Consider the following 26,856-nt stretch of genomic DNA (forward strand, 5'->3'; position numbering starts at 1 on the left):
ACATAACATCCCCCTTGTACCAACACAACTCAGGCACCATTCCCTCCAGCTTCCACCCACAATTACTTTGCCCCATAAAAAGAACAGCCATTAACAATGATCATGCTGCTGCCTCCCTAACTAGAGAGGTTTCAGGAGCCTGTGAAACATGCCCCCAACTCTGTATAGTATCCCTACAAGCAAGCTGTATTGTTATTGCTTTGGGTTTTGTATCAGCTTCTGCCAGCTAGCAGCAAGAGATGAAATCTCTCCAATGTGGTCACAGCTAGTTTAGGATGCCAGCAGAACTATTCCAAAGAGGAATAGATCAACAATAACTAACATGAGGAACTACTACACCAGCAATTGCTAGGAGCTCTATGACACCACTTCGCCAGTGTGCTTCATACCGAGTGTGAATTCTAGATTACCGATATTCTAATCATGTCCAACAATGCCTCAGGGGTTAGACTGTCAAACAAGTGACAGTTTTCTCAATTAAACCCTTGTGGCTCTTGACTCAAATGCTTCCTGATAGGGGGTTACTGTGGAAACTGAACACGTCCACTTCAAAACCTAGATCATAACAGAGATAGCAGCAGCTTCTTAGGTAGAGCTCTCAGTGTGCAATGGCATGGTTGCTGCCTCTGATAGCAGTATCTGCTGACAAAGCAGAGAAATTCACGGTACGGTGTTGCCTCTGCTGACACCAACACTGTTTTGCCTACCAGGCAACAGGTATCTGCCACCTTGGCACCAGCTTGTCACTGGAAAAACAAAGTTCCTACTGGAAAAGAATCTGAAGGTGTTGGGAGCCCAGGCTTAGCTGTGGTTCAGCTTCTTCCATTTGCACAAACTTGAGCCCCAGAGCTCACAAACCTTTCCTTCAAAATCTACCTGGCAGGTCACCAGCTCTTAGGGAGCTGTTCACCTCATGAAGTGTCTGCCTTAGAATGACAAAAGGACAACTTCTGTCCCTCTCTACAGGTGTGCTGGAACACAAAAGAAGACCCTAACCTTGCAACAAAAATCAAGTCTGTGGTGGTGATGGCAAGTAGGGATGACAAAGGAGAGAAAGAAAAGGTTGCACAGCTTTTTGCCCAGCATGTTTCATAGACAGCCTTGTAGCAACAGCAGGCTCCTTTTCCTTACCCTCCTTTCTTCCACTCCACAAAACTAACCCTTGCAGTGTTTCCTCAATGTCTTTCAAATCTAGAAAGTTACAATGAGCCTAGCTCTTAATAGTGTTGCAGCATAGAACTGTCTGGGCTATGCAGAGCTCCTGGTCATTTCACTGTCCTCTGGTTTGGATGGAAAGGAAATGAATTTTTCGCAGGCCAGCAGAAGCCACACACTCACAGGGAAGTGATTCAGGCCAGCCCACTGGCAGAAGCTGTGTGCCTGCCCCTACAGGGCATACTCCAGGAGATATCTAAATTAAGGCAACTGTGAATCTGAGGGTACAAAAAAAAGTTACAAACATATGTACGAAAGACTCGGAAAATAGTGGCAAAGCAGGCCACACGTTTCCATGTGGTTCTCCAAAGCAGCAAGTGCTCAACACTTCTGAGGAATGTATCAAATTATATATTCCAACTGTGGTTATGTTTACATGCTATTATAAGGGAAGAAATTCCTCTCTGACCAAAGATGATGATACTTCATGCTTTGAAATATCTGAATGAAAATGACTGGATAATTTTTATGCATTACCATGCAACCACAGGCAATTTTCTAATTCTCATAAATTTCTTCAAATCTTTAATATTGAAGACAAGAATTGAGGGAAATTTTAAATCCTGACAAGAAATTACTTATCACAACATCAGAATAGTAAAGTCTGATCTATTTTTCTTTAATAATTTCATACTGGAGAGATAATATCCAACTTCTGCATTCTTCTGGAACTGTTCTGCTCACATTTTCCAGGTCTGCTCACTGATAAGAACCAAGTGGTTCTCATGCTTTCTAAATAAGTCTCTGTACAACTGTCTTCTCCTCCTTGACCCTCATAAGCCCATTTTTAATTCCCCCTGTATCTAGTCCACCATGAAACCAAAGACATCCTCACTGTATTTTTAAAGGACTACATGTCTCCTCTCTTAGCCAATGCCCTGGACTTTCAACTAAGGGGAATGGAAGTGAAGCCATCTGCTGCTACAACTTAGGCTGTACAGACCAGAGCTTTTAGCTGAGCCTGTAAAGACTCCTGTAGACTGAATACAGAGTTCCGTAGAAATTCAAGCCAACCAATTACAAACTTTATTATTTTCTTCATTGAAGTGACTGAAGCTTTACAAGCAGTTTTGGCAGCAGCAAATAAATGAACTATCATTAAGGACTCAACAGTAGCAGACTTTGTTTTCACAAAAATGAAGTTATTTGTTGCATTAATGCAGAAAAAGGATTGAAATGCAAAAGAATATATACTGCAGGCCTTTGGGAACGTGTTGGCAAATTTGGAAAAAACTCTTGCCAGTATTAACGATAAGACAATGTAGATGGAAGTACTACTGTTCTAAATCCAAACTTGTGAGCTCACGGCTATTCTGATCCAAGTCCATAGTCTTGTTATAGTTTGCACAGAATAGTTTTATAGCAGTCTCCTCCTGTATCTGGCTATGCATTGGGTAACCAGTGAATCTTCTAAACATGACTGTGTAACACAGCACTCTTCACTGTGCAACAGTGCTCTTTGGCAAAAAGGAAAGTTCATACTTGTCACTTGGGCTCAGCACTGTGGCCGCTCAGAACACAACCAGGAATGGCTAATGGACTCAAGGTTGCACTGATGCAAAAAGCGGGGCCCTCAATTCTTTGCACTTTAGGACAGCTGTCAGTGAACCACTAGCAGAACAATGCTTAGAAAAATCAATTCTAACTCTCTCCACCCATTGGCAATGGACAAATTCCTCCCAGTTAACAGCATTATCAGAAATTCCATAAAAGTTCCTTTGAAGTGGTTAATCATTAGCAGATGTAACCTCACTTTTCAAAAACATGCTGATTTAGATCAGATTTAAACAACAAATTAAAAGATCCTGTTAGGTAAACAGCTCATCCTGAGAGACGTCTTCAGCTGGTGGACTTATTCCCACTGAAATTCAAGGGATTGCTGTACAGAATGTTTTTCTCTGAAACTCAATGGATTTCCCAGCAGAAGTCCAGTCTGCAGCATTCACTGCCACTATAGCATACTGAAATACTACAGATGTACCCTTCCATTGCATCCTATCCCATCTTGCTGCTTGCATGTCTCCTCCATGACAGGCCAAAGGCCTGCACATAGGTAGTGTCTCTTCTGACAAGTTAAGATATTCACCTTTACATTGTAGAGGCAGACAATAAAGCTCAGGTGCATATCATTAGAGTCCACAGCGCAGTTCAGGATGTCTGCTTGTAGAAGCACATTTATAGTTTGGGACTATTTTTACTGCGCATACCAAAACCACATCAAGCATTGCCTTGCAAGCTTCCACTCCCATAGCACAGAAAGCTCACCAGCACCAAAGCAATCAGCCACTGACCTGTTGCTGTCCAGCTCTTCCAGACAACAGCAACCTGCTTCTGAGCTGGTACAACCTTTCCCATCTGTACATCTCAGTACTTTTCGACTGGAGCAAACTCCAGTAAAAAGTTACATCCTTCCTGCAGAAATCCTTGAATGTCTGCTAGTCTTCCTAGATCTGCATGGCACTGTAGTCTAAGTATTCTGTCCTGGCAGTCTACCTCCAGAATGGTTAGCTGGCAGAAGGCAAATCCTTGCATTTGAAAGCCTGGATCAGGTTAGAAAACCTCCACTACACCAGCATGTACAGTCTCTTAGCAAAGCACACTGACACCTACTAAGGGCTACACTATGCTGCCAGAAGGTCCTTCAAACCATCTTATGTTCTTTGATAGTTTACAGTCTTTGTCATACTTCAAGCAAAAGCTGCTGACCAAAGCTAGATCACAGTCCTAGACAGATAGAGTCTCTTTACTAACAAGGCAAACTAAAACAATTTCCACAAAGGAGCACAGAAAGGAGACAAATGCTCAGGAGACATTACAACTCACAGGAATGTGCCCCCAAATTCCTTAAGTCCCACACAGGTAAGTACAGCAACCAAGTGTGATAGTGTAACTTTATCCTGGTGTGACAGCGCATTTGCAGCATGAATGTTCACACTGGCTAGCCAAACTCTAACTACACTCCAGTTATCTCTAGAGCAAGAAACATTACCTTATGAAAAATCTCCACTTTTCCTAAGCTTAGAATCAAGTACCAGATAAAGGGACAGAGCAGGTTTACCACATGCAGTTTACACATGCCAGTTTAGGACCCACATATTCTGAGTAAACCCAGCCACCAACGTATTTTATGATGTTCAAATACAGAAGATGGATTTCTTATCCCATGGAACAAAAAAGCTTTGCTCAATGCATGTTGTGATATAACACAGATACATTTAGCCCAGTTGGTCCACTAAGAAAAATGAGAGCAGGAAATAGGGCACATGAATCTGCCTTGCGAGCCTCCTCCCTCTCGTCACCCTGCTCCTCTCTTGAGAGCACAGAACTGTATGCACCTATCGCAGGCAGCATATGTTATAAGAATTTGTGTCTTTGCAGTGAAAGGCAGGATAACAGCCAGAAACCAGGATCTGCTCAGCCAATGACATGGTATATTAAAAAGCCTTCCAGGTTCTGTTTCAAAACAAAGAAATCTTGATAAGCCTGAAGCCAGCAGCTGCTGCCAGCAGCATGCTGCCTTCCTTACCTTGGGGACACCTGCTGAGCTGCTGCCTGTTTAATATTACATTAAAACAGCAGCTTTCCAGATAATGAATTATATATCTGCAGTGAAGCTGTGGTACACAGGAAGCTGGGGAGGACAAGGTTTGGAAATGGAAGAACCATTTGGGTTAATGGTCTGCAAGGTTGGGGCGGGGGAATCACTGATGGCTTTATGATTTGTCTGAGCCCCAGTCAGGTAACAGGGAATCAGGGGAGCATGGGAAGTGCCGCCTCCTCCTCCCTTCCCCATTTTTTACTGACAACAATCAGGTAAGTTTGAAAGTCCCTAAAAGGGCATACAAATCTAAGGCGAGGGAAAAAAATGACAGAGCTAGAAGCTTGCATGGCTTGTGACTGCAGCCTGTTTTACTATCCTAGCATTAAAGACGCAGAATGTCACCTTTTACCATTATTTTTATTTAAATGGTCTACAGTGTGAAAGCAAGAACCCAACACAACAGTAAACTATTGCCTTGAAAGTCTGATCTCTGTCAGTTAACTTTCTTTAAGAGAGAACTCAATCTATAGTCTATGAAGCAAATCTGCAAGCCACTTGCCAGACACAGCTCCTCCATCCAGCCTTCCAGAAAGGAGATTTAATAGTTGTCTTGCCTTGTGTAATTTAAGTTAGATGATCAGGGTACCTAGGCATGAAACCATTACATAAAAATGATCATAAGGAGTGAGCATATATGCAAATGCATAGTCAAACATCTTAATGCCTTAAAAGCCTTAAATGCTCCTGTTTGCAGATATTCTAATCCTGTCCATGTTAGAGTCTAAATATGAGCGAAGGCTGATTCTAAGGAGGCAGCAGAAGGTAAAAAGACTTACCCTAAGATCAGCTTCATCCAGTCCAGTTCTGTTACTTCTCTGTCCAATTAAAAATGTCCAACACAGCTCAGACTGCCTTTTTCAGGTAAGGAATAGTCACAACCACAGTAACTGCAAAATGATCTTATGACAAGTATATGCAAGCAAAATTGATTTCAGACTATGCTTTAGCTATGAACAAATAAATTAAAAGAACTCAAAAAAGATGCTCCATTGCTGGAATATGCTTGTCACATAGAACTAAACATTAGTGGTTTGGGGGAACAGGCACAGAGAGGTTAAAATTACTTTCCAAGGTTATATTGTGCATCAATGGGGAAATGCTTTCGCTGCATTAAAAAGGAAAAAAAAAAAAAAAAAAAAAAAAAGCCTTCAAGTTCCATAGGGAGAAATTCCCTACATACCAGTGGAGAACTGAGATACAAAGACACTCAATGATTTCCAGTATGATACCGACTAGCAACTAGCAGAGCCAGGAAAGAAAAACAGAACTACCACATCCAGGCACCCTGTATTAATCAAACATTGATTCTCATAAAGCAAGCAATACTGGTTGGAAGGCCAGTCGTGTGCAACTGCAAAGGCAGTGCCTGCCCTAGAAAGCAAAGAATGAGAGAGAACAAGCTGAACAGCATGAAGATGTTCCCCCAGCACAGGAGAGAAAGCAGGCCACTTTCTTACCAAAGCAGTGCTCTCAAAACGGGAAGGCCACATTAGAAATAGGAGCGTATTGCGTCTCAAAAAGCTGTTCCTTTGCTTGGCAGCCCCCGTGGTTGCCTGGCACCTCCTCTATTTGGAGAGGTTTAACCGGCGAGCTGAAGTCACCACTCTCTCAGCAGCATACGCATGGCTCATTGAAAGGCACAGCAGTGTGTTGGCCATCTCTGTCTCTCGAGCACTACGCTTCTTGGCAGCGCTGGCCTCTCTGGCTGCTGAATCCCAGAGCCCTGTGGAGAGTGTCCTGGATCCCACAAAAGCCTAGATAGTGGTTGGATAAAGCCCCAGTTCCACTCAGATTTTAATACTGATGAGAGAAATTTGCACCAGAGCCACATGGCTTTTCAAGTCATTTGTTGAATGACAGACATGTCTCTGTGGTGCCCTGCCAGCTCCTTTCATATCTCCAGGCCCATGGAGTCCAGCACACTGTTTGCTGGAGTCTCCAACCGCTCAAAGCAGCAGAGTATACAGCCAGGATCCAGACTGCCTGTGGGCTCATCCTCTACTCAAATGCCTTGCTTTGATCCCAGACACCTCACTGCAACATGTTTGTACCTTGCTGCAACTGAAAGCTATGGCACTAATTTCTTTTGCAGGGGTTTGTAAGATTGATTTCTAGTCAAGGAAACAGTCCTGGAAAATAACACTCTCACCAGTTCAAGGGGTAACATAGTTATCCAGCCCCCTTTTCTGCCTCATCATGAAGCTTTTGTTTTATTTTCTACACTGGAGCATCCACTAGGTATGTGGATAAGGAGTTTAATAAAACACAAAGGGTCAGGTCACACTGTCTGGGCTTCAGAGCTCGAAGTAAAGCAACACACCACCTCAATTCCTAGGTCCATCTAATGAGGGAGCTATCCAGCTCCTCTTCCCTCCCTGCTAGATTTAACTAGTGATGTATGGTTAACTGGACAAAGTGTTAACATAAGAACAAAATCACAATTGCCCCTTTTGAACACGACTGTCATAGGCGCAGAGCATCTTCATCTCCAGTCCTGGCCTTTATTCTCCTCAAACCACAGTGTTGTATGGATTGGATGCTTCCTTTCACTGAGGTAGCCTCTCTCAACTTCCCTAATGCATATAGAACCATGCACCCTGTGAGCACGTCAGAGTAGGAAAACAATCAGGCGCAGACAGAAAGGAGCAGGAGAGGCAACAGAGCTCAGGACCAAATCCTGCCTTTAGCATGACCAGCCCTGGAGGTCCACACAGACAGAAGCTCTGAGCATACTAAAAGCAGACACTGAAAGTCTCATAGGTCAACATCATGTAAAAATGACCTAGTCAGCAGCCATCAGATATCTTGAGGTTGCTGGGTGTGGGCTGCTCTTCTCAGGCAGCAGCTAACAGACTCCCTCCCAGGAGTGGCAGCCACATCACTTGTCTGCTGCACATGGCATTTTCCCCAGCAGCTCTGTTTGCTGAACACAAAGAGTGAGCCCACAACATTAAAGAACACCCCCCTCCTTTGAAGCTGAGATTGTTTGGCTTGCCTGGCTACAAACTAAAACTGTGCCTTAATCATCCAGCTTTGAAGTCCTGTAAATCTACAGCTGCAGCAAAGTAAGGACCACTTGGCAATAAAACTTTCATTATTAATTTTTTTTGTATTAAAGAGGAAAAGGCTTTGCTGGAGCTGAAACTTTCTTTTTCCCCACTAGAAATCAAGGAGCAGGTGAAAAACCAATGGTGACTTGCCAGATCAGAGACAATTCTGACTGTATGACATTTTATAGCCCAATTTTGAGTAGTGTTGAGCTAGTGCTCAGTGAATGGCCAAAGGAAAACAGAAATTTTATTGTAGGAAGTCATATGAGAGAACAGTGGGTTTTAACAACAGACTGCAGAGGTTGGTAAATGTTCTTCATTGTTTTGATGCTTTACTTAAGCTGGGGGTGGGGGGGAGTGTAACTGATAGCAATTTGATGGTGCTTAACACTGGTAATAGGAGAAATAAAGGAGCCTTTACTTGTATCTTCCAGAATCTGCTGTAGGTTTTACCAGAGGGTAAGAGTAGGCTGAGGATACATCACCAAATGAGACCTGCAGGAAATCTCCATAGGCACAACAGTCTGCAAAGCAAAGGATGTACAGCAAGAGAGAACATTGTACTTCAGCTCAGCTGTTTCATTTCAGGGGTGTCTGGAAGCTCTCTCAACCCTTACAAAACCAAATAGAGAATTAATCCAAAATGCAGTGTTGCCTGGCCTAGAATACTAGTGAGAAGATAAAATGGAGCACGGTGAGAATAAAGCTCAGCTGGGGAGAAACAGGATTCAGCTACAACTCGGTACATTGTCCAAAACGCTAAGAGGCAAAACCCTGCACTGCCTGGGATTTCAGGCTGTAAGACTTTGGAGAATCAGGTCCCAGTTCCCAGCTCTGCTGGCCACTTCCTGCACTAATCTGGACAAGTTCCCTCTCAGGCTGCATCAGGAATGTTTACCTGGGACTTTTCTTTCCCATGTGACCACTATTTCTGGCCAGGAACTTGTCCACAGCCCAGCTCCTGTCCCTAGGCCATCTGAACCTGTAGGAAGGAGATCATACACAAACCTCACTGCTCTTGCTAGCTTGCTCTTTCCCTGTTCAGAGACACAGAGGAGAACAGCAAGGACAGATCCCTTGGAGCCTGTGGCTACTATAGTTTTTATGCAACTGCACTTTTCATGCTATGCCTAGGACACTCTGTAATCTAATGCCTTTTAATGACCACATTTACTTACTGGGAAGGATCTCCTTACTCAGACCACAGTAAAAACCTCTGCAAATGAAGTGCTTTCTGGAAGGGAGCTAGAAGGGATTGCCTCAAGTAACTGCATGGAAAGTGGTTCAAAAACTGGCAGGAGTCCAGATTCTGCAAAGCAAGATTAGCGACAGGCTGATGTTAAACAGCTCGTGGAGATGCCCAGCTACCTCAGCACTCCCCACTCAAATGCATAGGTTCTCCCTTCAAGCTTTGGCACTTCCCTTCCCAGAATGTCCTGGAAGCAAGAGGACAAAGGTTAGCACAGAGCAGAATAGGCACCAGAGGGAAGCAGGATCCCTACCCTGCTAGTGTGCCTGAAGCAGGAGGTATTCTGGACAGCTAGATGGATTTCACAGATCAGATATATTTTGGCAGAAGCAGGCTCAGAGAGGCAACACCCTCTACCCTCTTTGGCACACCAAGATGCTTTTAGGGAAAAGCTATTTGGAGTGTTCAGTCAGCTGAAAATTTTCACACTGGTAGTGACTCACTAAGAATACAACTGCTTGCTGTTGGCTGAGCTTTCCTCAGTCATCTCTTAAAGGCCCAGATTATGCTTATGTTGATTCTGGTCTTAAATGGTCACTTCATAGCCCCCTCTTGCTTGCATAGGCTTTGCACCAAGCTACTGCTCCCAGTTCCTCACTGCCTTCCTACGCACGCAAGACTTTCTTGCAAGGCTGAGCCCTAGGGCTAGGCAAATCACAGCCACTGCACTGTGGCACCAACAGTGCCTCCCAGCAGATGCAGCACCACCGAGTCTAGGCCTACAGCCACAGCTCCTGCCCCTGCCTGCTGCTTCTGGAGGCTTAGCCCTCTCCCATGCCAGCACAGCATCTGCCCCCACAAGTGGGAATGCCAAATCATAGCAAGGCAGCAACAAGGATCAGCTGACTAGGCAAAGGATTGAGCAGTGAGCGACTGCTCCCCACCTTCAATCTGTAACCTTTAGAGGGTCACACTGACCCATGCTGGATGTCTAAAGCTGGGCTCCAATCCTAAAGTGGCCGCTGTGCATCTAATAAATCACAGCTTCTTGCCACAGAGGGGCAGGTATTGAGCAGGATGCACACAGCCTGCTCTTGTAGCAGGCATCAGGGCTTGGCAAGTTTATCTTCAGGTGCACCTGTCAGAATAGCCTTACCTTTCCTGGCTGTACCACCAGCCCTTTCCTGCAATGCCTTCCACAGACGGAAGTAAGGCAGGCACCTTTCCTTAGTGTCCGTCTAAGGGAAAGAAGCACTGGTCAGCTGAGTGCCCCTAGCAGATGAGCAAAACAAAGGAGCAAAAATTGTTCTACGCCCCCTTGTAAAGTGGCATATATGTGTACACACATACAACTCTAAAAATAGAACTTAGCAAAGCCAAATAAAGATTTCAATTAAAATCTTTTCTCCTTCTTTCTAATAAAAACTTTGCTAACATGACTGTATCCTTAAGAATTCCTGAATGATTGTGTAAATCTGTGTACATGCACACACATTTTGCTCAACAAAATACAAAAAAATTGGTACCAGCAGCTACAGGTCAGCTTAACTCAGTTCTCACACCCCAACTGCTAGTTCTTGTTGTGCAATCCCCTTCTAAAATAGGAACCCAGTAGGAAACACAAAGGTAGGTTAAAGAAAGCAAATTTCCATTTCTTCAAAACCTTTTCTTCAACTTTAAACCTGTGATGAAAACCTATCCAGTTCTACCTTTTAGCTATGCCTTAGAAACAATTCATACTCAAACAAGGAGTTTGGAAAATGCATATATAATGCTTAGCCAAGTAAGCAAGTCAGATTCCTTAGATCTCCTGGAATTGATGCATGTCCCAGCAACAAGAAATCACTGCCATTTGCCTTTATGAAAAACCCACATCTGGACTGTTGGCTAGATAACAAATGTCACAATAAAGACACATGCAATGGAACAAGAAAAATACAAGTAATGTGTTTCTCTATTAGGAGTTTATTATGTTGTCAATTTTTATAACACTAGAGGCAAACTACTCTCATTAAGAGTTTTACATCTACCTGGAGGTAGAACAATTGCATTTCCTGGAAAAGCCCACACAGCCATTCTCAAAGCAAACCTTACAATGGTGAGATGAAAATCTACGTGGAATCATGCACTCAGGTAACACTACGTAGGAAAGATGCTAAGAGGAAATATGATTTTCTGTCACTTGGTATGATTTATTTTAAGTTATTATTTCAGTGCAGATTTTTTTAAAATGTTCCTTTCAGACAAAAGAAACAAAAATACTAGACCATTACTCAGCTACCTACCTAAACTTATCTGGAAAACGAATATACACAGTCATTCTGTTGCTGTTTTGTTCTGTATTAGGGATTCCATCCCTGTGCAAAACATATGTTCCGTGTTTAAAGGGTTAAACATTCTCTCGCTTAGTCGGCTTTACTGAATGTAAAATGTGAGATAATAACATACACTGTATCTTGAACCAAAAATGCACACAGCATTAACACCCCCCCCCCCCCCGTGCTAACCAACCAGCAGTACGAATAGATCCATTCCCACTGCTTGTTAATTCAAAATAAATTCTTTACTGTGATTTAAAGCAAAACAGACAACACTAAACACACCAAAAATATCGTGACTTACCCTTTCGGAGACACTTGCTTTTCTTAAGATATTTGGCAGTAAAAAATGGCATGGCTGCAACACTAAGGTTTCAGCCAAAGCTGACCTTTTATTACCAAGTGCTGAAAGCAAAATGACTGGACCAAAGAGAGAAAGCAAATTATTATACCAGATCTTTAAAATGCTCAATGATGAGCAAAGGGAATTCAGAGTGGGATAAAGTATGTCAAGTTGCACGGTGGGGATTGCAGATATCTTTCTGCTCATTAGCACTGCTGTTCTGAGTTATTTAAAGTGTGCTCGGGGGAAATGAGGACAATTTCCATGACAATATGTACAGTATCATATAAAGAGGAAACATTTTTTTCAGGCAGAACTTCTGCATTACTCAGCTGCCACAGCAACTAGCAATATGTTGAGAAGGGAAGAAGAAAACACATCAGGTTTGGATAATGTAAAAAACCTGATTCTATTAACCAGTTCTTGCCTAGAGTAGAAACTGTATCACTATAAACCTCTTACGTCAAGTCATTGGGCTATCCCCTCATTTTCTTCTTAGGCACTTCTGGAAAAAAGGAAGCCTTTTATTCCAGACAGTCATCCCACTACCCTATGCCTCAGTTTCCCTGTCTTTCAAATGGGGTGACGATATGGCCATGCTTGTATTTGTAAAAATCTTTGAGGCTTTTGGGTAGTAGGTACTAAAAGAACCAGTGCTTAACCCCATTGCTTTGCCCTCCGTGATTACGGCTGTTTATTTTCCCTCACTCTGCCATGCTGCTTTTAAGACCAAAGGCCACCTAAAAATCTCTTGCTTTTATTCAGCCAAGATGAGCTGATATGGAAATCAGCCCTATTCTTGTTGATTCTGCTGCCTCTCTGGAAAACTTAAGACAGTTTTGTACAGACTTCATATCCTTTGTAATTCCATAAAGTTGGGACAGTACATTTAATGGCAATAACATTTATCCACATATGCTTCCTCCTAGTTTTCTACCTCTAATTCACTCAACCACAGCATATTGCTTGGGCAGGTAACACCTCAACCCTCACTCCTTGGAATATAAAGGGCAATGCCAGAAATTTGACTATGCAATCTTGGGCACATCAGTTTCTCTATGCCTCAAGTCTTCCCATGTGTAATGACTAGAAGATGGGACTCACTCTTTTATAAGCTTATGGACTTGTAATGGAAAACACGTAAAAGCAAAAGATCTATACTTCCACGGGTGCTTTAGCTCTTCGTTTTTACTGCTTCCAGCCTTTGGGATACTGCCAAGTCATCACTGCACTGAGGTGCAAGTAGGCAGTTACCTGAAAGCGAGAACATCTATAACCTACAACCAATAACCTATTGACTGGCTGGATTTGAAGTCAGCTTTGTAGACTAGCAAACTAAGTGATCCAAATGAAACTCGTACTATTCTTATGAAGTAAAAGACTACACAATTCTATAATGAAGACTGTATAAACTAGCGGTGTGCTCCGCAAGGTAGAAAGCTAATAGCAGGGCCTTTTCTTGAATCATTTGTTGTCAGTGCACAAATATATATTTATTTTTTTTTAGGAAAGCCACCTTTCATGCTCAAGGTAAATCCATTCAGCATGCAATCTGAAAAAATTCACCATAGTTTAGTATTCATAAATCCTGCAATGCTCAATAGGGTGCCACTGTTCCTGTATCTGTACCACCATACAAAACCAAAACAAGTCTCTGCTCTATCACTGACAGCTTGTAAATCAGCTGGCAAGCTTTCAGACACACAAACAATTCTTCCATAGCAAACTTCAACCTAATCTCTGATTAACTTAATCACATTAACCTGTTTGAGCAGAAGGGTACTTAAGCACATATGGAGCAGAGAGGAACAATAGAAAGGAAAGAGGTGAGAAGAGAGTCCATATGAGTCAGTGACACAGGCAATTGCCACCTGTGAACCACTGCAGGCTGTGGATTGGATTTGGGGAATTCACATGATCTTGGAATGGGCGGCCAAGCTAGTTACTGCACTGCCCTTGAAGATGGCCCAGTACCATCTGCTTCAGAAGCTGGAAGAATCTTGCACACATTAATGTGCATGTACCTACTACATCTGTTCCATCCATGATCAGACTGGCACACATGTCTCCCCCAAAGACTGGGGGACACCACTATGTGTGAGTATGGAAGGAACTGGCCTAGCAAAACCTATCTACACCATTTTTAATCTGGAATTAATGCCTGATCCTAATCTTACCTCATCAAAGACAGCTCAAACTTTCTCCCAGATCTAACACAATTTATGGCCTCACAAATCCTTCCACAGATAACTGGAAACTTTTGGGTGAAGTGAGCACTTTCCGTCACTGCTAATTCCTTCCAGAAGACCCCAAACAAAGATTTACACTAGAAGCTGGTTATTTTGAAAGAGAAACTCAGCAGTCAGGACAAACTCTGAGTTCATCCCTGAACCTCATGACACTTCCTCCTGCTGTCACTGTGTGGTACATGGGAAAAGATGTCATGCCCAAACAGCCCTTGTAACATCCCCTTTATCCTCCAACTTCCTCTTGTGAGCAGATATGCCCCCACACACAGTGACACACCAGGCAGGAGTTTCTGCCGAAATCAGTCTGCCTTTTTGCTCACAGTAAATTAAAAAAAAAAAAAAAGAAATAGCCAGTAAAACCCAGCACTACAAGGGAATTCCCTTCTCTGCCAGTTTAACACAGGGTCAAATTTAGACTAATGCAGTAATGCCTTCCAGCTGCCCAAGAATCTGGCCCTTTAATGACCTTGCACAAAACCCTACTGCTTTTAACTCCAGTATCCCTATATTCTGCCTCATTTCCAACTCATTCTGCCCTTTGAGCTAAAAGCAGAGGTTGCCCTCCTGTTAGACTTGCAATTTCCAGTGATAACTTTGAACTTACACAAACAAACATTTGTCTCTCTCATCCAGGGCAATGAAACACAGGCTCCTTCTCTTTCACTCCCCACCTCCTACCATCACAACCTACGTTGAGGATCTCTAAGACCTTGTATCTTCGTCATGGGGGAACTGTTTATTCTTTATCCTTTAGTATTTTTTCTGTTGCTCAGGCATAGCTTTTTTTAGTCAGCCCTCCAAACAGACAGAGATCAGGTGAAAATTTCTATCCTGACAAAAATCTGCAGACACCAAGAGTAGACTGAATTGGATCAAAACACTTAAATGTTATCATTCAGCAAGCTTTCAGTCCGCTTCCTTTAGTAGTGTTTTTAGAAAGGACTAGATACAAGCAGGACTGCAAGAAATCTAAATATTTTTCTATCATCACTCCAAAAACACATTAACATATAGTTATCGGGTCCCTCCTCTTCTGATTCTCCTCCTTCCCCCAACTTCAGATTGCAGTTCACAAACAGAAACTGACTGCAGAGTTCATAGAGCACAATCTTTGCCCTTAGCAGCAGGCTGGCTAGTGCAGAGAAGAGCACCTATGACTCTTAATACTGCATTTTCTGTAACAAGGTTCAGTATCAGGTTTCAAAATGCTTTACTAAGAAAGTCAGCATCATCTTCCTCATCTTACAGATGAGAATTGGAGAAACAGATCATGACTTCTGTACAATCACCACAAGATTACAAAAGGGATTAAGAGGGAGATTTTTCTGAATGTACGTAAGTGATCAGCATATAGTATTTTGGTTCCCCTTCTCTTCTCTTGTGGCCCAAGAGGATTTTACCACCTTAGAGGAACAGTGGAGTGACTGACAACAGACATGAAAAATACTGCTTTCTATTAAAGGTCCTTAGTTGTGGCCACATGTTGGAATTTTCCACTGAATTACAGCCTTGCGGGACTTTCTGCTGTTATTTCCCACCTGGGCAAAGTCAGCATGAAACTCAGAGAAAAAGGCAGTGAGACTCTACCTTACTGTTAAAGCAACTGATCACAGCTGATGTGATAAGCCTACATGGCTCTTATAGCCCTTGAATGCAGGGGATGCCAGTGACTGGTGGGAAGGAGGAGTGGAGGTGGAGCAGTTGCCCTCCATCACCCAGTAACATGATGCTCTAGAGTGGCAGGCAACGGAGAAGCAGGCACTCCTTCCCTAACTCCACCACCATGTCTGGGCTGGAAAAGGGCCAAGGCTCTGCAGCCCAACATGGTAAATGAGCAGGCAGGTGGCTGTCAGAGGATGGCATGGCCATGTGCCAGGCAAAAGCTGCTGTGCTATACAAGCCCTGACACAGGAGGGATACAAGATGACTGCAGTAATACGCAGCCCAGCCTGCTGCCATACCCCCAACTTCTATTTTATCAGATGGAGAAAGCATGCACTCAGGGTACCCATTTTAAAAGATTTCTCTCTCCACCCAAAGTGACCAGGAGAGATTTCCATCTGCTGCTGATTGGGCTGATAAAAGCAGCCTTTTTTCCTTTCAGCAGTTTAGAACTCAGCCTACCCTAAAACAAGTAGGGTCATTTTAGTCTGTGACCACATACATAAATTGTACCTGCAGAACAAAGGAATCTCAGGTCAATTAAAAAGATCCTGTGGCTACAATATTCTTCTGGGAAGATGCCATCTACATATGCTTATTACAACCACATAAATCCCACCCCCTCACTTGCCTCGAGCAAGTAATTGTCTTTCAAAGCAAGCAAAGTAATTATTTTTCCAACATACTTGTCATCATTAATTATGGCCAGAATAGCCAAGTAGGAGCTCATGCCCGGGCTTTTAAATGCTTGTAGCTAGTTAGCATGGTTGCCTGTAACTTTACAGCTTTTTTTTCAGTGTTAACATTAACATACTATGGCTTCATTAAATCAAGGCACTCACTGATGAGCTAAGTATGATTCATCTGCAGAACACTAAGATCCTTCATGCTTATCTGTCCCATAGCAAGAATGGGGTTTAATTTATGCCTACACTATGGGTATATTCAAGCACCGCTGGCTGTATTCCTGCCATCACATTCAAGCAAACATGTTCCAATGAAGAAAAGATTTTCACAAAGACTGGAGTTTGCAGGAATTAAATGCCAGAAGTCCACTGAGTTAGAGGCATGTCACTTCTCCACCGACCACCTTTGCAAAGCTCTGTGGCATTAGTCTGTGAACATGTGATATTAACTTCCTAAAAACCAGAATGCAAACTTTGGCCTGGCTCCCATACTTCTCCCTGAGCCAAGTCTCCCACTGAAGTTGATGGGACTTTCCCTGCATAAAGGCTACAGAATTTGGCCTACTTTTTTTTTTTTTGTTTAGCAGGGTAGGAGGTGGGAGGGGAAGAGATGCTATTTCCCTAGTATGTCTCTCTATTTCTTTATTCTGCTTACCAGGACCCTTCTAAACTCCCTAAGCTGAAGAGGGTGATGTGCTGAAAAGCCACTTGACATAGAAGATTATCATGCAGTGTGAAGTCCACTGATAGCTTCCAGAAGGCATTTTTATCTTAATTGTTTTTTAAATGACATGTTTCTAAAGTAACAGTGACTTTTGTTTGTCAACCAGCCTGCACACAATCTGGCTTCTGAATCATTGCCACTCCAGGCATTCACAAATTTCAGGTCACCCCACCAAAATCGGGAGACTGGCTTCCAACCAATGGGAATTTTTCATTTATTTATCTTCTGTATTCTGAGCTTTTACAGATCCTACTTGTATCTTTATTTTAAGTCCACAAGCAGTAAGAGACTTACTTTTTATTACTGGAAGGGACAAGTTTTACATAATCATAGTATTCAGAATTAGGGCTTATTATGTATTTTCCCTTAAGAGACAGAGCATATGAATTCAGGCCTACATATTTCTGAATGGGAAACACCACAGCCTTGTTACATTTTTCTTAATTCACTTTGGAAATTAAATAAATGAAATTATGTAGGTACCCAAACCAAAATGAGGACAGAAATGTACCTATAGCACTAACGTAGCAGAACAGGACAAAGTGGTAAGGCTACAGTGCCTAGCTAAAAGATACTGATACAGCAAACTGATTCAGTAACACATTTTTACTCCTGGAACTAAGTGCAAAGTGTGACTTTTAGTGACACATAGGGGACAGAATAAATCACTGTAAACCTGCAAGCATTATGAGAGCAGGGAAGGAGCCTTTCCTTATATCCTCAGCACAGGAAATAGGTGCAATTTTGCTTCTAGTCCTACTAGCAAAAAAGTTTAGCAGACACCTGTCCTCTCCACCACAAACAGGATAATGAAAATTAAGACAAGGACAGAAAGATGGGAGCCAAACAGAAAGACTGCACATGCAACATAAGCTAGCAGCGCAGCTTCTGTGGGGTATCCTTACCAGCAGCCCCAGAACCACTGGGTACAATCCCCTGACAATCCCTTCCAGCACTGCTAGTTACAGAGGGTCACAACCTTGCCCCATGTGTGCAACCAAGAGGATGAAAGCCCCCAGGCACCAGTTAAGGGAAAAGTTTCTTTTTCTCCCCAGAGTAAGCTCTGATTTTCATCCTCATTACTGAATTGCCACTCCACAGTCCCTCAAGCATACATAATGCAACACAGCAATGCCAGTCTCACCGTGCAAACCTCCCCAGGCTTTTACAGGGGCAAGGGGAAAGAGGAATAAAATGGTAAAATGCAAATCAGCCACATACTGAATTTCAAGGCTGCCTTTAATTACAATTTCTTCCTGTATCTCTGGTGTTGGGAGCACTGCTCTAAGCAAGCCACACTGGTAAAGAGTCCTGATCATCTTGTTAAGCTCATTCAAGCATGTTACATATGCCTTGGCAATTCACTGGCTCCAAATGGAATCCGAATTCTAGGCTACAATCAGGCTGAAGTACCAAGGTACTATATACTTCAGTATTTCTATTTTCACATCCCTCCACTGGGCAGAGACTGAGACAGAACTTCTCTTTCATGTAAAAATGTGAGGAAATGGAAACAGCGCAGGTTCCCTGTAAGACTCCTAAACAACGTATGTGCTTTCTTTACGGGTTACACTGCTGCTTGCCTGTGACCTGTAGCCCTTTAGTCCTGCACTGAGGCCAGGATTTCTTCTGTTTGGATGGTGCGTCCTCAGAGCAGTGACTTGACAGTTAACTTTGTTTTCCCTTTCTCTCCACCAGAGCTGACAGCAGGTAATCACCTTCTCTTCAGAACTGGCAATTACAACAGTAATTGTCCCAACTAAAATACAGGCCTACTCAGTCAAACAAAAGCTGCCTGTATTTCAAGGTGCAGAGTGGAAATAGAGTCAAGACACTGGGCCAAATTCTCAGCTGGTAGAAGTCAATCAGCTCTAATGATGTCAGCAAAGCTTAATTTATCCTCAGCTGAGGGTCTGGCCCCACTTCTTTCCTGTGTACAACCACAGCTGAGAGCTTTAGGCCTGTTAACTGAGCTCCAGGGCTAGACTTATACTAGGAGCTTTTCCAGTGATGCCAGAGATATATCAGTATACAGATTGAAGCATCATTCTAGTATGCCTTCAGCTTAGGCTAACAAAGCTGCAGATTTGCTACTGTAACACATCCTGTAGTTCACACTGAACAAAAACCTCATGTGAAGACAGGTAACTGATAGCTAACTGCATTGGCAGAGTGTCTGCTAAGGCAGCTATGTTGACCAGAGAGCACATCTGTTCTCCCCTCGACCAGTTAGGAGTGTATAACATACATTTGGCTTCAGATCAGTGCAGCTAGAGAAATTTAACTACACTGCTACCCACAGAAGCATCTCCCACAACAGAACACAGCCAGAAGAAATGGAAGCTGTATTTCAAGGAGATCGGAACAGTTTTTTAATTCTGTACAAATGGGTTTGGCCTAAATTAAAACCTCTCAAAACATTACATTTTGCATGAAGTATTTCAACATTTTTTCCTGATAAATATGTTTCTGATCTAAAAGCTGATCTACAGCAAAAGAAAAGCTTAGGCAAAAGCAGTAAGTGCAAAAATAAACTAAAAACATTTGGTTTGGGAGTCAGCAAATTGTCTTGGGATGACCCAAAATGAATTTTTTGTTGTTGCTTTGCTGAAAACTAATTTGAACTTCTCTGTCTGATTTTCCTCAGGAAGCCTAAACCACTATCTTTCCCCACATTTTCTCCCCTGAGACCATTACTTTCCTAGGAAAAAAAATGTAGGCAAGTAATAAAAAAATAAAAAATAAAATAGAAAGCCCCAAACAACAAGAACAAAAATCTTTCACTTTTTTTCAGTGGTATCTACATTAAGCTCTAATAGTCCCTCTGTTCAGAAAGGGCCCTGCAGCTGCAGCTGACTGTTACAGGGGGCTCAGACATGTCCTTTCCCAGTGGAGTACGAGATGGAGAGCAGGAGACATTTGCACCTCTGTGCTCTGAACGGCTTTGATTCATCAACATGCACCAGCTAAACATTTCACACCACTAGCCACATTGATAAGGACTGTCACAGCATCTTCATCACTCCTCTACTGTACACAGGTCCACAGCCCATAGGTGTGACTACTCTGAATTTGCATTACCTTACTTTACTCGTTTGTCTATAGGGAGTGAAATGTAGTCTCTCCAGCTTTCATATTGAATATGGTAGATGCGAGGCTTGATGCACTATGTAAATTCACCACCATTTTGATTTAAACTGCACACTGACTCCTCCAAGTTTCTCTCCCCCACTGCATAGCAGAAAACCATCCCAACATACCTGAAGCCAATGCAGTGATACACACTCAAAAACATTTGAAGAGCCAGGGATTGAGATGTTAACTCTCAAACCCAGTAATGGCAGTGCAAATATCCTTATCTAACAGATTAAGATGATTTATTGCTAATCACTTGCACACAAACATCCCAAGTAACATGCTTAGCCCCCATCACCATAAATCACCAGCTGCACCATGAGAATCTCTATTTTAAAGTGGGAACAACTGCTCCCTACAGCTGCCAAAAATGATGTTTTTCTACCACAGTACTCCTTCAAAGACTGAGAATTAAATATTTAGACAGAAAAATCATTATTGATTAGATTTGATAACAAGGCATCGATAGCTTACGTCAAGCATATAATGCAGCCCCAGGGCAGGGAGGGAGGGGGATGCAGTCTCAGGATGGAGGAAGGACCAAAGCAGGGGGTATGCAAAAGCCTCACACATTTCAGGCTATATAGCACTTGGTCAAAAGAGTTGGATCCCATGGGCTTACCTAAAATACTGGAAAACTGGACCCAGCTTGGATCACCTTGATTCACAAGTGCAACCCCCAGTATCAGTGGTAAACAAATGGTTTAGTTCAGGATGTATCACACATCCCACAATCCTGCAAGCTAAAACAAATTTCAGAACTCATATGTAAACTTAAGACTTTAATTAAAACAAAGAAACAAAACTATAAAACAGAAGAATAGCCATATTCAGTCAGATCAGAGTTGGATGTATAGGGAGAAGGCACAGAAAAAGTACAAGTAGAAAATAGGTTTTTCTGCTGTTGTATATAGTATATACACATCTGTACATTACAGCCATATATAACAGCTACCAACAGACTTGCTATCCCATTCTGAAGCTGTTTAGGTTTTAGCTCCTGTAATAGTCTATGGTAATGAGAGCTGCAATTTAATTGTGAACTGTTAAGAAAAAAATTCCTTTTGTTAATTTTAAAAACAGGAATTCTGATAATTTAAGTGATCCTAGCTGCTGTGTTATGAATAGTCCTGAATAATTAATTATTTCCTTTTTGTTTTGCCCATGCTGTTCAGAGTTATATCCAGTTCTGTTGTACCCACCTCTCAATCATCTCTTCTCATGATCTAGGAAGTTTCTTCCTGCACGAAAGCCATCCATACACCTGGAACTATTCCTGTTGCACCCACCTCTCAATCATCTCTTCTCATGATCTAGGAAGTTTCTTCCTGCATGAAAGCCATCCATACACCTGGAACTATTCCTGTTGCTCTTAGTTCTGGTTTGTCCCTTTTGGGGATTGTTGCAATAAAGTAGGGGACATCAAGAATATGATCAAAGTCCTAAATCTATTTTACAGGAGGGCATATCTCTGTTGAGTAAAAGTGGACAGATGACCCTAGGAAATGGGTTACTGAAGTCATTGTCAGAAAGAGAGCATGTCTAATTGCATAACCAAAGCTATTTTCTCTAATTTTTTAAATGGATGCAAAGCTGTCAATAAATCTCCAGCTATGTCTTGCTGTGTCACAGAACAGACAGGCTGCTATGGGACTTGGATGAGGCTTGGGACACAAAACCCAGGACTGACTGTAAATTTGCAGATCAAAGAGGCAGCCCCCTACAAGCTCAGCTTTCCAGGTGGCATTGCTCTACTCAAGTTAGCAGTGCTATACTGACTCGTCTGTTGAGCACCGTACCTGTGACAAAAGTGTGCAGGGCAGCATCGGAAATTCAAGTTAACTGTTTCTTTTACAGTGCACTCTCCTAAATGCCCGTTTTTGCTTTATGTTTTTATAAACTACTTCTAGATTTTCCATTTTCTTATTTAGGAGTTGTATGCATGGGACAGGAGGTTAGTGAAAGTGGAATGAAAATGGCCCTCAACATGCACAATGAATGTAGGAAAAGCTTCTGATATTCAATACAAACATTACAGCAATGAAGACTAATGCACTCTCACTGGAGAAGCTAGACCCTCAGTAAATGTGGGCAGAAAGAGCAATAACATTAATAGCAGCTTATTCTTGCATTTCAGACTCTGGAACTGCCTCACAGAGTTTGATGATCTTCCCCAGGACACCAGCATGTTGCTGGTGTTGAGGTGGAGAAGGGAAACAAGACATTTCCTCTTTATCTAGATTTTTTGCTTTGCTGTTTCTTCCCCATTCCTGCAGTATATGTGTACAGTGTGGTTTCAGAGTACAGCACTAGCATGTCTGCATTTTCAGTCCTAGCACTTATGGCTTTGATCCATAAGTGGCTATTTTTAGGAGCTCTGAACAGGCTGCTGCAGCCAAACAGTGTGAGAACAGTTTCTGGAGTCATCTTGCATCCTTAGATCTTTTTTGATATGCTAATTAGAGCACCACTGAGCAGTATATTAGCTGAGAATACTTCAGACTTTTACTATTTTGATGCACATTTAACAGGATGCCTCACTGTACAGCAGCTGACAGTGCACAACAGACATGCTGTCACACACTGCCTATCCACTACGCATGGTCAAGGGGCCATTACAGAAGCTACTGCTCAGCGACAGCCACCTTTCCTAAAACTGTGTCCACAAAAGGAGCAGGCAACAATATTGCTCTGGATCAGACCAGCGAGCCTAAGCAGCCATATCATAGTAATCCACTGAGCAAGAGAAGTGAGGTTAAAAACTGACATTGCCTGACTTTCCTATGCAACTCTTGCTTAAATGCAGCATTTTGCATTATTGCCAGGCTGGGAACACTGCTTCCTCTTATGGCTGCCCAGCATCATCCATTGTAAGACTCCTTCAAGTTGCCTGTAATTTTGCCAAAACACAACTGTTTTGCCCAGGGTTGCCTGTGTCTCGCAGGCTGGCCAGCTCACCCTGGGCAGTAAGGGCTGCCTTGTCTGGGATGGATCCGCCACCCCAACCTGGTCCTGATGGCTGCCCAAGTTTTTCTGTCCTGGTGGAAAGCAGTCAAGTGAATTCTGCTAAGGGTCTGACTGGGTTGCCTAGGGAAGGGAGCTGGGGAAGGGAGAGCATCTCTGCAGCTGATCCTTCTGAGATGGTAATGTGAGCAGGAGATTAAGCCTTCTCACCTGCCACTCCATCTGAATTAGCTTTCAGATCTTTCCTGCTGTCCTCTAAAGCACTACCTTTTTCCTTAGCACTTTCCTTTACAGTCCGTCCCCCAGACTGACTCCTTCAGGCCAGTGGCTAATTCCAAGTCTGGGAACTCTGGGAGACCTACCTAGTATTTGGCCCACTCCATCTAGGGCCTGAGAAAACAGAGCTAAGATTGCTGGTCGGCCCTGCAGGACCTCACACAATAGTTCTAATAATTAGGCTTCCTAATTTTGCTGTAATGACCTCACACACATGATAGTGGGTTTGCCGGGTGGACACCAAACCGTGTTCCATACCTGGCACTAACTCTGCCTTAAAGGAGAATCAGGGGTTGACAGTCCCTTAGAATGCTGGGATCAAGCTTACATTACCATTAAGTGCAAAATTTCCAGTTAACTATAAAGCCTAAAGTTACCATAATCTATATTTTACAAGCAGGCCAAAAAAGAAAGAGGAATAATCCACATAATTTCTGCCCGGAGCCAGACTCCTCCTCCAAGCAAGAATAAAAGTAATAGGAAGAGAACTAACCACTAATCAATAGGAAGATGGTAAACAAAGGATTTCAGAGACAGTGTTGGTTTATAAAGGGCAAAGTATTCCAGACAAAATGGACTGGGTTGCTACAATGAGACTGTAAAACAAGCGAAGAAGTGCGGCAGGGGCAACATGCTTGGATTTCATTACAGTACCATATCCTATGGCTCGTGAATTCCTTAGTACAGTAACTCAAGTTATCTGGAACATGAACACTGCCAGAGGGACTCAAAACTCAGAAGGGCTTCTCAAAAGGCATTATCATAGCACGCAGTGTACTAAACTTGAGAAGGGATATGCAATAGCCAGCAGCAGAGTAGGAAGCTCAAGGAGGCCAGTTCCACTCTGAACTAGAACATGGTTTTGTTCCCTTTGCCGTAGCTCCCCATATGCGAAATGGTGAAGATGACAACTTCTGATTTCTGTCTTGCCTAACATGGCAGAGGTTCTACAACAATTAATGCTGGCTCTAAGCTACCAAATCACTTAATAAGGCATGACTGAGCTAGATCAGGCATGGACACAATCACATTTCTGTCAAGTTAGCAAAAGAACACAATAGAGAGTTTACATCAGCTTTATGCCAGCTGCAGGAGAAAAGATACCTAATCCAACATAAAATTGGAATGATATAAGCAGACCATATCTCAGTCGAAACAAAGCTTGCTGGTTTACAGCTGGGGGGGATGTCTTTTTTTTTTTTTTTTTTTTTTTTAATAAATTTGAAACATCAAAATGAATTTATATCAGAACAGTGCTTTGTATCACATGGCTACATATTTGATACTAACAGCTCTAAAAATCACCTTAAATTCTTGAACAGAGCCTCGGACTGTCAACCCTTCAATAGAAGGTAAATCTCATCACAATACACACAGTATGAGGCTCTAGTCTCAGCTGTGCTTCAGGTCTTGTTTCTAGATTTTTGTTCGCATCACAATCTATTCCATTTAGAGGCATCCAACATTTGTCTCTCCCTGGAGAACACATCTTGTAATGGTTTATTTAGCATTCAGATAATATCTTCCTAAAGATCTGTGAGTAGAAAAGTGTAAGAGCATATGAAGATAGTAAAAGTGTTGCAAACTGCAGTGACAGAAGTAGAACAAAGTATCCTAGATAGGTTATGAAAACAGAAATAATCACAGGAGATTAAAAACAGTGTATTACGTGAAAACAATGTGTACGTTATGGAAAAATGAATCCTGGCAACAATGAGAGATGACAGGGAATGGCTAATTACAAAAGAATTTGTACATGATAAAAGCAGCGAAGAAAGCACGGTTTGGGCTGCAAAATAAGAGCCCTCACATCATCAATCCTCTTCCAACACATTACATGGCTCTGTGAACTTGTCATACAGTTACCTGCTGTATGCCCAGCCGAACACCTTCCCAGTTTCACGGCCAGGACTCTTTCCGTGCCACACTCATCTGAATTGAGTAATTTTACTAAAACTGTAAAAAGCTTAATTTCTGTGAAAAACAGATTTCTGTCAAAGTTTTAGTTTTCAACAAAATTACTAGGTGACTAGGATTGGAGATCTACCTATGAAAAAGCAAAGTTACAGTAAAATTGTTACTGGTTGTCTGTTACTACACAGCCTATACGCAGGCTAACAAACAGTTTGGCAAGGCTATCATAACTACATATGCGACTTAAAACCAATTCTACCCCTTCTTCCTGCACATATACCATATAGGTTTTTTTATAAACTACTGCTTTCGAGTGTGCTGAGTTGCTATTCGACCAGGCAGGCAGTTCTGCAGTTGTCACCAGCAGGTATAAACCTTACTGTCCTGCACTGGCACACATTTCTTAATGCTGCTCACATTTCTCTGAGATTTCCTGTAAATCTATCCATTTATTTTGTAAACCAGCATATTCTGCAATGGGATCAGATAACTCAACATTAACATCTACAACACTATCCAGAAATAACCCAGAGAACACTGTGCAAACCTCAAACCATGGAGAATATGCAATAGGAACAGTTCAGGTTGACCCTCATCCTGAACATCATTATCATGTCTGTCTCAAGCATTTTCCCTACAATACTCCATGGCTTCAAGACAAGAAAGTGAGCAGAAAAATCAAGCAGGTGATGCAGAACTTATTAGAAGGGATGTGGAAACATCACAGGCCCATGCTGCTAACAGTAAGTCAGAAAAAAAATCCAAAGCAGTCTGAAAGCCAACAACCTAGAGCACCGAAGGCCAAAGCTGTAAGAAGAAAGGGCTAGCTGGTCCTTTCTTTCATGAGTCTGCTAGGACCTTTAGTTCCTGCAAGTTCTCTCCCACCATAAGCATTTTGGGCTTATATGGGAAAACAATAGAACAGAACAATAATGATTCGAGATGGAATTCATCTTTTCCCCCCACCTCCCATCTGCTCCCCGCCTGCAGGGAACCCTTGCTTGAAGTCACAACAACAGTTGCTCGTCTCTGTAGCCTCTCCAGCTGGATTTGTGTTATTAGCAGTGAGGCACACACACTTCCTAATCAACTTTATTAAAACCGTTCATTACAACATATATGCACCACTTGCATGTTTATGACAAAAATAAACCTCAAAGGCTCAATTCCTACAATATTAACAAATCAATGTGGTGCAACAAACAAATCTGTTTTTCCCGGTAAAAGCAAGATTGCCTCTTGAGTCACAGTTAAAGAGACTGACTCACCTTCTCACTGCTGGTTTAAGATTAAATCTACTCTGGTCTCATATTCTAGCAGCCTTACTTCATCTACACACCTCATTGCTTGTGAGTTGATTCTGCTTTCCCAATATCCTTGTACGGTAAGGAATGCAGTGTAAATCAAATAGTTGACTACTGATGTCTACGGCTTCACTGAATGAGTGTTTTTTTAATTTCCCTGTCCCTCAAAACTTTAATAGTGTTTACCCCCAAACTTATTTGGCTGCCATTATGTCTAATCTCAGTC

General features: G+C 42.4%; 1 protein-coding gene across 3 annotated transcripts in view; it reads right to left on the minus strand.

The window, feature by feature from the left end:
- The window catches only part of LOC126043100 (rho GTPase-activating protein 22-like), an 86,254-nt gene that overhangs the window by 48,239 nt on the left and 11,159 nt on the right, over nt 1–26,856 (minus strand). The window contains exon 1 of one of the 3 annotated variants that reach the window (XM_049811021.1): nt 5,593–5,619. The exons of the other annotated variants lie outside the window; for them this stretch is intronic. The gene's annotated coding sequence lies outside the window, so the exon portion shown is untranslated. Of the gene's footprint in view, nt 1–5,592; nt 5,620–26,856 lie in introns of those variants that run through there. 3 annotated transcript variants of the gene reach the window in all.

The sequence above is a fragment of the Accipiter gentilis genome, chromosome 9 (genome assembly GCF_929443795.1).
Source record: "Accipiter gentilis chromosome 9, bAccGen1.1, whole genome shotgun sequence".
In the NCBI taxonomy this organism is placed as follows: Eukaryota; Metazoa; Chordata; class Aves; order Accipitriformes; family Accipitridae; genus Astur; species Astur gentilis.